Here is an 11551-nt window from a genome sequence, read left to right as displayed (position 1 = left end):
TCGGAGCGAGGGCAGCGGTTTCTACCCTCTTAGCGCTCGGGGGGCGGGGCTCGCGGGGCGGGGAGGAGGTGTCCTCCGCGCGTGCGCACACAGCGGCTGGCGGGCCCTCCGATTGGCTGCTGCGGGCGGGGGCGTGGCAGAGCCGCCCTCGCCGCTCCTTTTCTTGGGTTCCGCCCCATCTCCGCTTTGGGAACCTAGTCAGAGCCTCCAAAGCGCCTGGGCCGAGTGCGGGGCAGGGCGGGGTGGGGCCGGGGCCGGGGGCGGCTCCGGATTGGCCCACACGCCTCAGGGCGGAGCCGGGGCAGCATCCTGAACCGACCTCGAGCCCCCGTTCTTCCCTCCGCACACCCCCGCGGTGTCCGTCCGCCCTGCCTGACTCGGGGGGCCCCGCCCCCCCCGTGCCGGTGGTGGTCTGCGGAGCTCCTCCAGGTCGGCCCCTGCAGCCCTCTGTCCCTCCACCTCCTTCCCGCTTCCCGGTCCCTGCCCCCACACCCGTGCCCCACTTCCAGGTTTCAACCTTGGGGAGTCCAGATGGCCTCACATTTGACCTGACCCCAGCCTCAGCCGAGGAGCACAGGGGCCCAGGGGTTGGGGCTCGGGCGGCGCGCAGCTGCTTCGACAGAGCGAGCTCGCCGAGGAAGGGTCTCTGCCCGCCCAGCCCTGGCCGGAGGTCAGCGAGTGCCCGGGGGCAAGGCGGGTGCGGGCAGGCGCCTCGGATCTTCGCAGTTCCTGACCTTCCCTCTGTCCATCCCGGACCCAAATATCCAGACTTGACGGATAAGCGAGGCGTTTTGCAGGCCTCGCTGGGGCATTCACGTTATGCTGCAGCACAGTTTTCGGGGACATTGCAGTCCCGTGGGGATCCGGCCGAACTCTGACCTCCGGGGGATGAAAGGAGACCGACCAGCGCGAAAGGGAGCGGCGACGCCTCTGCGGGCGTGCAGGGGGCAGCGTCCACCAGGGGACGGCGCTGTCGCCCGGGCGCCTTCCCCCAGGCTGGCCCGCGCCCGCCCGTCCCGCGGGGCGCAGGGGAGGGACTCGCCTCGGGCAGAACCTCAGCCCGCGGCCTAGGTGGGACCCCGCGGCCTAGATGACACCCCGCGGCCTAGATGACACCCCGCGGCCTAGGTGGCACCCCGCGGCCTAGATGACACCCCGCGGCCTAGGTGGCACCCCGCGGCCTAGGTGGGACCCCGCGGCCTAGGTGGCACCCCGCGGCCTAGGTGGGACCCCGCGGCCTAGGTGGCACCCCGCGGCCTAGGTGGCACCCCGCGGCCTAGATGACACCCCGCGGCCTAGGTGGCACCCCGCGGCCTAGATGACACCCCGCGGCCTAGGTGGCACCCCGCGGCCTAGATGACACCCTGCGGCCTAGGTGGCACCCCGCGGCCTAGGTGGCACCCTGCGATCCCCAGGCTGGAACCTGCAACTTCTGGCGAACGTCGCTGCCCCTCAGCTTGCTCCCCCACTTGTTTCCTTCTGCTCATACAGACACACGTCCTCACAGGCCAGGGAATCTGGGGGCCGCTCCCTAGCACCCGCGGGGCCAGGCCCACCCGCCCTGCCGGCTCTGGGGCGGGGCCTGCCGGCGCGGTCTCGGTGCCCGCCTGGCCCACAGAGGAGGGCTCGGCGGAGCCCCCATGGGTGCAACAGCCGCCCCCCGCTGTTCAGGGATCTCGGTCCTTTAAAGGAAAGTCATTTCCCTCTTTGTCCACGACTCTGCCCCGAGTTATTTCTTAACTGGGCTTTCTGGGAACATTTACTCGGCGCCCGACAGCTCTGCTTCTGCAGGCTCGGAGGGCACCCCTCTCAGCAGGTTTCAGAGCCACTGAATGTGGCTGCGTACTCGGAGGACAGAAATTAGGGACATCCTTCTTTCTTCCCATCCTATCCACACGGACCCACCCTCCCTCCACTCAATCAGGGTGGCTTTTCTGATTTCAGGAAAGCAGGCAAATTGCCTGGGTTCCAACATAGATTTAGGGCAAAGATTCAAGGCAAGAAGGAGAAGGCAGGACAGGACCAAGAGGAAACTTGGAGGGGAGGAGTAGAGATCAGCCCCGAGCCTGGGAATCCTGGATGCAGCAATTGATGTTGCATTTTAGAGTTTAGTGCTTTCAGAGACAGTGTGCATTAAGCCAAGACATTTATTGATCCCCTTCTCTGTGTTCTGTGGCCCCCGACCTCAGAGCAGATATTTCATCTCACTGGCTTCACACCCTGCCCCGTAAGGAGCTGTTCTTCCCTTTTCACAGGTGGCAGCGAGCCCCAGGCCACACAGCCAATGGATGGCTTGGGCCTCCTGTGCCACATTCACCCTTTGTGCGGTGACTCCAGGCTGGGAGTCATGGAGCTGAAGAAGCAGCTGGCTGTAGAGACTAACAAATTAACCCCCAGAAGTAAGAATAGTTATTGGAAGGATGTTGACAGGATGGAAGGAAAAGCTGAACAGGCAAGATTTGGGAAAGGACAGAAGCCAGGACACTTTCAGGATCCAGGTAGCAGGGGCCAAGGGTCGGAAGGGTCATGGGCCCTGGCTGGTTTGGCTCAGTGGTTAGAGCGTCAGCCCACAGGACCGAAGAGTCCCAGGTTGGATTCGATCCAAAGGCAGCCCCTGGGGCCGCGTGAGGGAGCCAACCAATCGCTGTGTCTCACATTGATGTCTCTCTCCCTCTCTCTTCCTTCCACTCTCTCTGAAAAGCAATGGAAAAAATATCCTTGGGTGAGGATTTAAAGAAAAAAAAAGGCTCATGGGCAGGAAGCAACATGTTACTGACCTGGCTCCCTTTCCATTTGGACACCTTGCTGGCCCTCCTGCAGGCCTCTTACTCAGGACCCCAAGGATCTGCGAATGAAGAAGAGGAAAGGTGCATTTCATTTTCACTCCAATGATAAATGTAGGCAACAAAGCAGCGTTAGCAGTACCTGTGACTGTCACCAACAGGAATCACAGACTTTATGTCACCTTTCACTTACAGAAATCTCAAGATGTCATAAGTGCTCACCATTACTTTGTAGTTATGGTTGCGGTTAGACCCACCTCTAGATCTTATTGCATGTTTGTTTCTTATTTATGTATTTTGATAACTGTACTTCAATATAATTGCTTTCTTTTAGAATCCTGTATTTTTTATTTTATGCAGTTGAAAAAATATTCTGAGACTGCCAGAGGGGTCCAAAGTGTAAAAGGTTAAGAATGCCTAGATCTCTGATGAAATGGTAGTTTCCTGCTTTGTATTTTCTTACAACCATGGTAAATGGGAGGGTTTTCTTCATGTTTGAACTAAATGCCCACTTATGTAATTTCTGCCTGTAATTTCTTGCCTCCATTATTATTCATTCCTTCATATATTTAGGAAACACCTTTCTTGTACTAAACATTGCTGCACAAAACTATGCTACTAGGTTCAAAACAACCCCCAGTTGCCTGGGGCCCCAAGCTGGGGGAGAAGTGGGACTGTACTCACAGGGGCACTCAGGCCGCAGCTTGCCAAGGGCAGGGCGGGGGAGGGGCCCTGAGGCAGGCCATCTGAGGGTGTGCTGTCTGTAGGGAATTTTATATTAACACGAAAACTGACTTTTCATTGTTACCACGTATCAGCAATTCTAAATAATGTTAATTACAAAATATTTCTCCCACCCCCCGGCTTGTTATGCACTCCACACGGGAGTGTAGCCATGCCCAGTCTACACACAACACACACACAGCCTTTAGAGACTCCCCTTTCCCCCCCTCAACCCCCCACGCCAGTCCTCACCCCACTCCACTGGGGGGGGGGGGGCCTGGCAGAGCTGCTGGGCCAGCTGCCCCAGGGAGTGCCCACCTTGCTTGAGTGACAATAACGTAACCGCCACATACTGACTGCTTACTGCGTTCCAGGAACTGCCTTTTTTTCACTTTGTTGAACTTTTTCATTGAACATTTCTTTTTCTATTTTATTGGTATCATCTCTTTTATTTCTCCCATTCGTTGTGTTTGAGTTTGATATGCTTTCTTCTAGCATCTTGGGATGACTCTCAAATCACCGGTTTCTAACATAAGGATTTAATGATATAAATTTCCCTCTAAACACTGGTTAGCTGTATCTAACAAGTTTTTATATGTCCTAGCTCTATCATTACTCAGTTCAAAAGATTTTCTAATTTCTACTGTATTTTCCTTAATCTAAGGATTATTTAGAAATATATTGCTTGATATCTAAGCAGTTTAATACTCTCTTATCACTTTGTTGTTAATTTACACCTTTCCAAGAACATATACTGAATGCTTTGAATCCTTTGGCATTTTTTTGAAGCTTGCTCTGCAACATGGCATGCGGTAATTTTGGTAAATAAAATTTGATATACAAAAAAATGTGGGTTGCCCAGCCAGGTGTGGCTCAGTGGTTGAGCGTCGACCTAGGATCCAGGAGATCGGGGTTCGACTCCCAGTCAGGGCACATGCCCGGGTTGTGGGCTTGATCAATGACTCTCTCATCATTGATGTTTCTATCTCTCTCCCCCTTCCTGTCCTCTCTCTGAAATCAATAAGGATATATATATTTTTTAAATGTGGGTTATTTTGCTGTTGGGGGAAATGTTCTATATTTGTCATAGGCCAAGTTCTTAATTGTGTTTCTCAGATGTTCTGTGTCCTTAGTGATCTTTCCTTGTGTTTTTCTTTCTATCGGTTGTTGAAAAAGGTATGTCAAAGTCTTCCACTATGAATGTGGATTTTAAAATTATTTTTATTTAATTTTGTCAAATTGTTTTGTATATTTTAACATATGTTTTTGGCTATATATTACCTTGGGTTTGGGGGAGGGAAGGAGCCATGAGTAAATGAAATTGTGATATCCTATTGTCTCTTGAATGGAATTGGGATCACAGTTCAAGTTATCTTTAAGTTCAGAATCTGGATCAGAGTCATAGGAGGTCCACACAGCTGTGGGGTGGGGGGTCTCTGGTAAGAGAAACCCAGGACACAGCTACAGAGAGGATGGACCACTGGGGGTCCAGGCTCCTATCCACTTTTCTGAGGATCCTCAGTATGGATCACATGTAGGAGAGGGAGGGACAGCAGCTCCTTGAAGGGAGCATGGATAGGCCAGGCCTGGGGCTAGTAGAGAGAGGAAGGGAGAGGGAGAGAGAGATGGGAACGTCAATAATGAGAGTCATTGATCCGCTGCCTCCTGCACGCTCCCCACTGAGGATCGAGCCTACAACCCGGGCATGTGCCCTGACCGGGAATCAAACTGCGATCTCCTATCCTAGGTCGATGCTCTACCGCTGAGCCACGCCAGCCAGGCATGCCCTCCCTTTTATATCCCAGGATCCTGAGTAGGGCTTCCCTATAAGGACAAGGCAAGGGGTTTCTATATGACCTCTGGTTGACCACATTAATAGTCCTGAAAAGTGCAACAAACAGCATCTGCCGGCATCACCACCTGCTCTTCCTCACACCCTGGGGCTTGGGGCCCTGGGCATTTACTCTGCTGTCGCAGCACGGGGGTCCTGTTCCTCATCTCCAGCTCATCCCCTTCCTCAAGAGAACTCTGGATTTCCTGCTCACTCCATGATTTAATTAACTGGCCTAAAGCTTCTCTGGTCCACGCTTCTTTTTCCTCCTTTACTTTCAGAAGACTTCTAATAGTTTTATTTGGAATTGCCACTGTCTCCATTTTTATTCCTGAGTTTTCTCTGCAGCCACAAGGCTTAACCCTGGGCTTGCAGAGAACTGACAGCTGGTCTGAGCTTTAAGACTGTAGTGAGAAAGAAAGTCCCAGAGTATGGAGATGTTTCCTCATTTCCAGCCACTAGTAAAAAACCTGGATGTGATTGAGTCAGACCCACCCCACAAAGCTTCCCCTTTGATTAACTCAAGGTAAACTGATTTGAGACTTTACTTATATCTGCAGAATCCCTTCCTCACAGTGCCCAGACTAAAATTTGATTGAATGACTGGGCAAAGATGTGCTAGCAACCAGCTAGGGCAGTGATTCCAAGGGTCCCGGGTCCTACATTCCCAACTGCAAAATGTGAGGTTGTCAGATAAAGAAACTACAATGAAAGAATTACAGACCAATATCCCTGATAAACATAAATGCTAAAATCCTCAACAAAATATTAGCAAATTGTATCCAGCAATACATTACAAGGATCATACATCATGACCAAGTGGAATTATTCCAGGGATGCAAGGCTGGTATAACATCCACAAATCAATAAATATGATACATCACATAAACAAAATGAAGAACAAAAATCATATGATCATATCAATAGACGCAGAAAGAGCATTCGACAAAATCCAGCACCCATTTCTGATAAAAACTCTCAGCAAAGTGGGAATAGAGGGATCATACCTCAACATAATAAAGGCCATATATGACAACCTACAGCCAACATCATAGTCAATGGGCAAAAACTAAAACCATTTCCATTAAAAACGGAAACAAGACAGGGTTGTCTGCTTTCACCACTCTTATTCAACATAGTACTGGGAGTCCTTGCCACAGCCATCAGACAAGAAGAAAAAAATTAAAGGCATCCAAATTGGAAAGGAGGAAGTAAAACTGTCATTATTTGCAGATGACATGATATTGTACATAGAAAACCCTAAAGATTCCACCAAAGTACTACTAGATTTGATAAATGAATTTGGCAAGGTAGGAGGATACAAAATTAACATCAGCAAATCAACAGCATTTTTATGCACCAATAATGAACTCTTAGAAAGAGAAACTGAAAAAAAAATACCATTTACCATCGCAACTAAAAAAATAAGATACCTAGGAATAAACCTAACCAAAGATCTAAAAGACCTGTACTCAGAAAACTACAGGACACTGAAAAAAGAAATAGAGGAAGATATAAACAATCGGTAGAATATACCATGCTCATGGATTGGAAGAATTAACATTAAAATGTCCATACTACCCAAAGCAATCTATAGATTCAATGCAATTCCTATTAAAATACCAACAGCATATTTCACAGAACTAGAACAAATATTCCAAAAATTTATATGGAACCTAAAAAGACCCCGAATAGCCGCAGCAATCTTGAGAAAGAAGAAGAGAGTTGGAGGGATCACTTTACCAGATATCAAACTATATTACAAAGTCACTGTAATCAAAACAGCCTGGTATTGGTACAACAACAGACATATAGATCAATGGAACAGAACAGAGACCCCAGAAATTGGCCCACACCATTATGGTCAATTAATATTTGACAAAGGAGGCAAGAACATACAATGGAATAAAGACAATTTCTTCAATAAATGGTGCTGGGAAAATTGGACAGATACATGCAAAAAAATGAAACTAGACCACCAACTTTCACCATACACAAAAATAAATTCAAAATGGACAAAAGACCACCAACTTTCACCATACACAAAAATAAATTCAAAATGGACAAAAGACTTAAATGTAAGTTGTGAAACCATAAAAATCCTGGAAAAAAACATAGGCAGTAAAGTCACAGATATTTCATGTAGCAGAATTTTCACTGATACATCTCCTAGGGCAAGAGAAAAACAAAGGAAAAAAGAAACAAATGGGACAACATCAAGCTAAAAAGCTTATGCACAGCCAAAGAAACCATCCCCAAAATACAAAAGAATCCCATGGTATGGAGAACATATTTGCCAAGGATACATCTGAAAAAGGGCTAATTCCCAAAGTGTACAAAGAACTGATACAACTCAACAAGAGGAAGACAAATCATCCAATTAAAAAATGGGCTAAGGACCTAAATAGACACTTCTCCAAAGAGGACATACAGATGCCAAGAGACATATGAAAAAATGCTCAACGTCACTAATCATCAGAGATGCAAATTAAAACCACAATGAGGTATCACCTCACACCTGTCAGAATGGCTCCATCAACAAATGACACGTGCTGGGAGGGTGTGGGGAAAGGGGAGCCTGGTGCACTGCTGGGAGGAATGCAGACTGGGGCAGCCACTGTGGAAAACACTATGGAGGTTCCTCAAAAAATTAAAAATGGAACTGCCATTTGACCCAGTGATCCCACTTCTAGGAATGTACCCTAAGAATCCTGAAACACTAATCAGAAAGAACTTATGCACCCCTATGTTCATAAAACCACAATTTACAATAGCTAAGATCAGATAACAGCCCAAGTGCCTATCAGTAGATAAGTGGATAAAAAAGCTGTGGGACATTTACATTAAGGAATACTACGCAGCTGAAAAGAAAAAGGATCTCATACCCTTTGGGACAGTATGGAAGGACCTGGAGAATATTATGTTAAATGAAATAAGCCAGGCAAAGAAAGACAAGTATCACATGATCTCACTCATGTGGAATCTAAAGAACAAAATAAACTGATGAACAAAATAGATCCAGTGACATAGGAGCATGGAACAGACAGGTGAATCTCAGAGGGAAGGTGGGGGTGGGTCAGAGGGTGGGGAGAGATTAACATAAGAATTTATATGCATATATGCATAACCCAAGGACACAGACAATAGTGTGGTGAAGGCCTGGGTAGGGGGCAGGAGGATAGAAGGGGCCAATGGGGGGAAAAATGGGACATCTGTCATTCTTTCAGCAATAAAGATAAATTTTATTAAAAAATGTGTGGTTGTGACATTTCTACAGATGAGCCCTTCCCCGCACCCCACACTCCCATTCACTGCCTGAGTTAGTGTAAATGAATGCAGAGATGTCTTTTGGGCTCAGCATCTGAGGAGTGTCTGTCACTTGGGAAGAGAGGCCCGAACGGAGGGTTGAGGGAAGACACCAGGCTTCAGGTCAGGAGTGGAAGGGCAGTCTTGTCTTGCTCTTTCTGAAGCACAGACGGAATTTGGATGCTGAAAGCCTCTGTTGGCCTTGGGGGAAACTGAGGAAAGCCTCTTATCCTCCCAGCCTTTCCTCCATTTCTCTTGAGGCCTCCTCAACCTGATAACCTATAATCCCATCCTGTGCTTGAGCAGTGATTTGCTGGCCACCCAGCCACCTTCAGGAGAGGATTAGGCTACAAAACACAGCTTCCTCTGTATTCCTCAAAGACCCCAGCTGCGCGCCTCCCAGAGAAAGAGCTTCCTAATTTGTGCAGACTTGGGACACCCCACTGAAAGGTCTCTCTGATGTGCTCAACAATAAAGATAAAGTTTTATCTCAGCACCCACAGGATGGGGCATATTTTGGCTGGTAACCAATCTGGTGCGTTCCAGCGGCCCAGCTCTCCTCTTGGGCCTCCAGTCCAACTGTTTTTGGTGCAGAGACAACTTCTTGTAGCCTTTGCACTTCTTTTTTGAGGCATCTATTTCTCCTTCAGCTCAGACTTTGCCACCTTGACCCGTAATTTGTAGCTTCTAATTTCAGTTTTATCTAAAAATGTTAGTGCAAGATCCACAGACTCCCTCTTCAAAGAACAGCAAAGCCCATCTCCTTTAAGATTTCTTTGTAAAGCTTGACTTAAATTCTTCTGAGGATCTCTCAAGATAATGCAAGATTTGAATAAAAGGTGTATAAATTCATCCACTGTAATGTCTGGGGGCAAATCGGACATATAACACATTTAACACATTTGTATTTCTATCTTTTTCAACATGAAACCACCTTGATTCCGCCTTTCTGTTATCTCCCCTCTTTGGGGGAATCAGCGGGTTTGGGGTTTTCTCTGCGTTTCTAGCATGGACGTCTTGTGCGTTTGCAGTAGAGCCAGACCCAGCATCATTAGAGCAGCCGGAACGGTCTACGTGTGGCCACGAAACCTTCCGTGGTCTTGGGGAACCAAGCTTCTCGCCCAAATCCCACTTGTAGGGGGCGTCAGCCGGCTGCTGCCTGAAAGAATCCACTTTCCCTGGGGACCTTCTTTGTGTCCTTGGTGTTTCCCTATAACTCTTGCATTTGCAACTGCTCCTCAAACTGGACATCCCCATCCAAGCGGCTGCCGCGTTGTTTCCCACCTGGCACAGGGCCAGGGCCAGGCAAGCAGAGAGGCAGGAGCCACGGCCAGGCCCGTCTGCGGCGACTGCCCAGGTTCTGTTTCAACGTTTCACACTCGGAGTCACTGAATCAGCAGAGCAGCCCTGTGAGGCAGGGGCTTTTATTCTGTTTTAGAGAAGAGAACCCCGAGGCCCAGAGCCCGGGCCACGGCTACACACAGCTGCCGGGCCTGAGCCCAGCCACCGCTTTCGAGGGCTGCCTCCCTCCCGCAGGCGTCGCTCGCGCTGTCCTCGTCCTCTCCAGGCGCCCTGCACTTTCTGGCTGTCGCCCAGCCTCCGCGCGCCCCTCCTGAGCTACCCTCTGGTCCTCTAGTAAATGGCCACCCTCCCGTCCTGAACTTCTCCTTGGAGCCTCGCTCCGCTTCCCGGCTTCAGCCGAAACTGAAGTCTCCCTTGAGGACACGGCCTCCTCTGCAGGCTTCTGAAGTGCGAGCTGTTTATTTTCTTATAGGTGAGGGCGCTTCCCTCTCCAGACGGCTGCCCCGGGCTCCCCCCACTCCCACTTTCTAGTTGAAAATGAGCTCCGCCTCTGAGGCTCAGCCCCTGGGTTGAGTCGCCCTTGTCCTTCCCCTTGGTCCTGTCTGCCGCCGGCCCCCTCCCCTCACTCAGGGGACCGGGCACCAGGCAGACTGTCTGTCTCTTCCCATCTCATTGTCTGCGCGCAGGACCCATTCCCCACCTGACCTCTCACCAACTTGGTGACTTCATCCCCTGGACCTTTCCACCCCAAACCAGCCACCCATTGTCTCTGTCACCTTGTCATCTGAAGCGGCCCCTCCCCGAGGACCCCTCATTCAGGCAGCCTGCCTCAGCCCCCTCTCCTAACCGTCCACCATGGGCCTGTCTGCTCCTCTCACAAACATTGCCGTCGCCTGGGGCCTGCACATCACCGCCGCCTCCCCTCGTCCAACCCGGTAGCCCCTCCTTATCCAGCTTCAACTGCGCGGCCCTTTATTTCAGCAACTCTCTTGGCAGTGTCCCAAACTCCTGGCCCCTCTCTATCCTCATACTTTGCACCTATCTGGCAAAACTTCAGCCCCACACGAGCCCAGCGATTTGTTTGCTTCGGGATTTTACTGTGAGAGCTGACAAGTGTTGGGGGAAGTCACACAACCAGAACATGGTTTCCACTCCTCACTCACGGTCATCAACCCCACATTGTTTAGCGACCCAACCACATCATGTGGTCACTGGCTACTTTAAACTCCCTGACCCCGAACCTGTGAGGTCCTCTCCCTCTGCCTCTCACCTCACTCAGTTGATGATCTCCCTCTAATGTCACAGGGAAAACTGTTACCAAATCCACACTGCCCTGTGCCCCCTCTCCTTGCCCTTACATTAGAGTAGAGCGGTTGTTCTACAGCTCTGTGTGCTCCAGAGTTGCCTGGAGGGCATGTGAAAACCTTTCTGATTCAGTAACGAGGTGGGGGAGAGGTGAGAATTGTCATTTGTCACTAGTTTCCAGGTGACGCTTGGTGCTGCTGGCCTGCGTGTCCCACTTTGAGAACCCCTGGAGTAGACGGGCTGCCCTCCTCCTGTCCGAGGCTAGTCCTTCTAGCTGTGTTCTGCACCCCATTTTCTCAAT

At 49.9% G+C, this 11551-nt stretch overlaps 1 pseudogene; it reads right to left on the bottom strand.

Moving 5' to 3' along the window:
* Window positions 1–8712: 8712 nt before the first annotated feature.
* LOC148093021 (17S U2 SnRNP complex component HTATSF1 pseudogene) lies at window positions 8713–10829 on the bottom strand (annotated as a pseudogene).
* Between the last annotated feature and the right edge of the window lie 722 nt (window positions 10830–11551).

This window comes from Miniopterus natalensis, chromosome 5 (genome assembly GCF_054644295.1).
Source record: "Miniopterus natalensis isolate mMinNat1 chromosome 5, mMinNat1.hap1, whole genome shotgun sequence".
In the NCBI taxonomy this organism is placed as follows: domain Eukaryota; kingdom Metazoa; phylum Chordata; class Mammalia; order Chiroptera; family Miniopteridae; genus Miniopterus; species Miniopterus natalensis.
The sequence above is the reverse complement of the archived record's forward strand: the minus strand, read 5'-3'. Positions and strand labels throughout refer to the sequence as shown.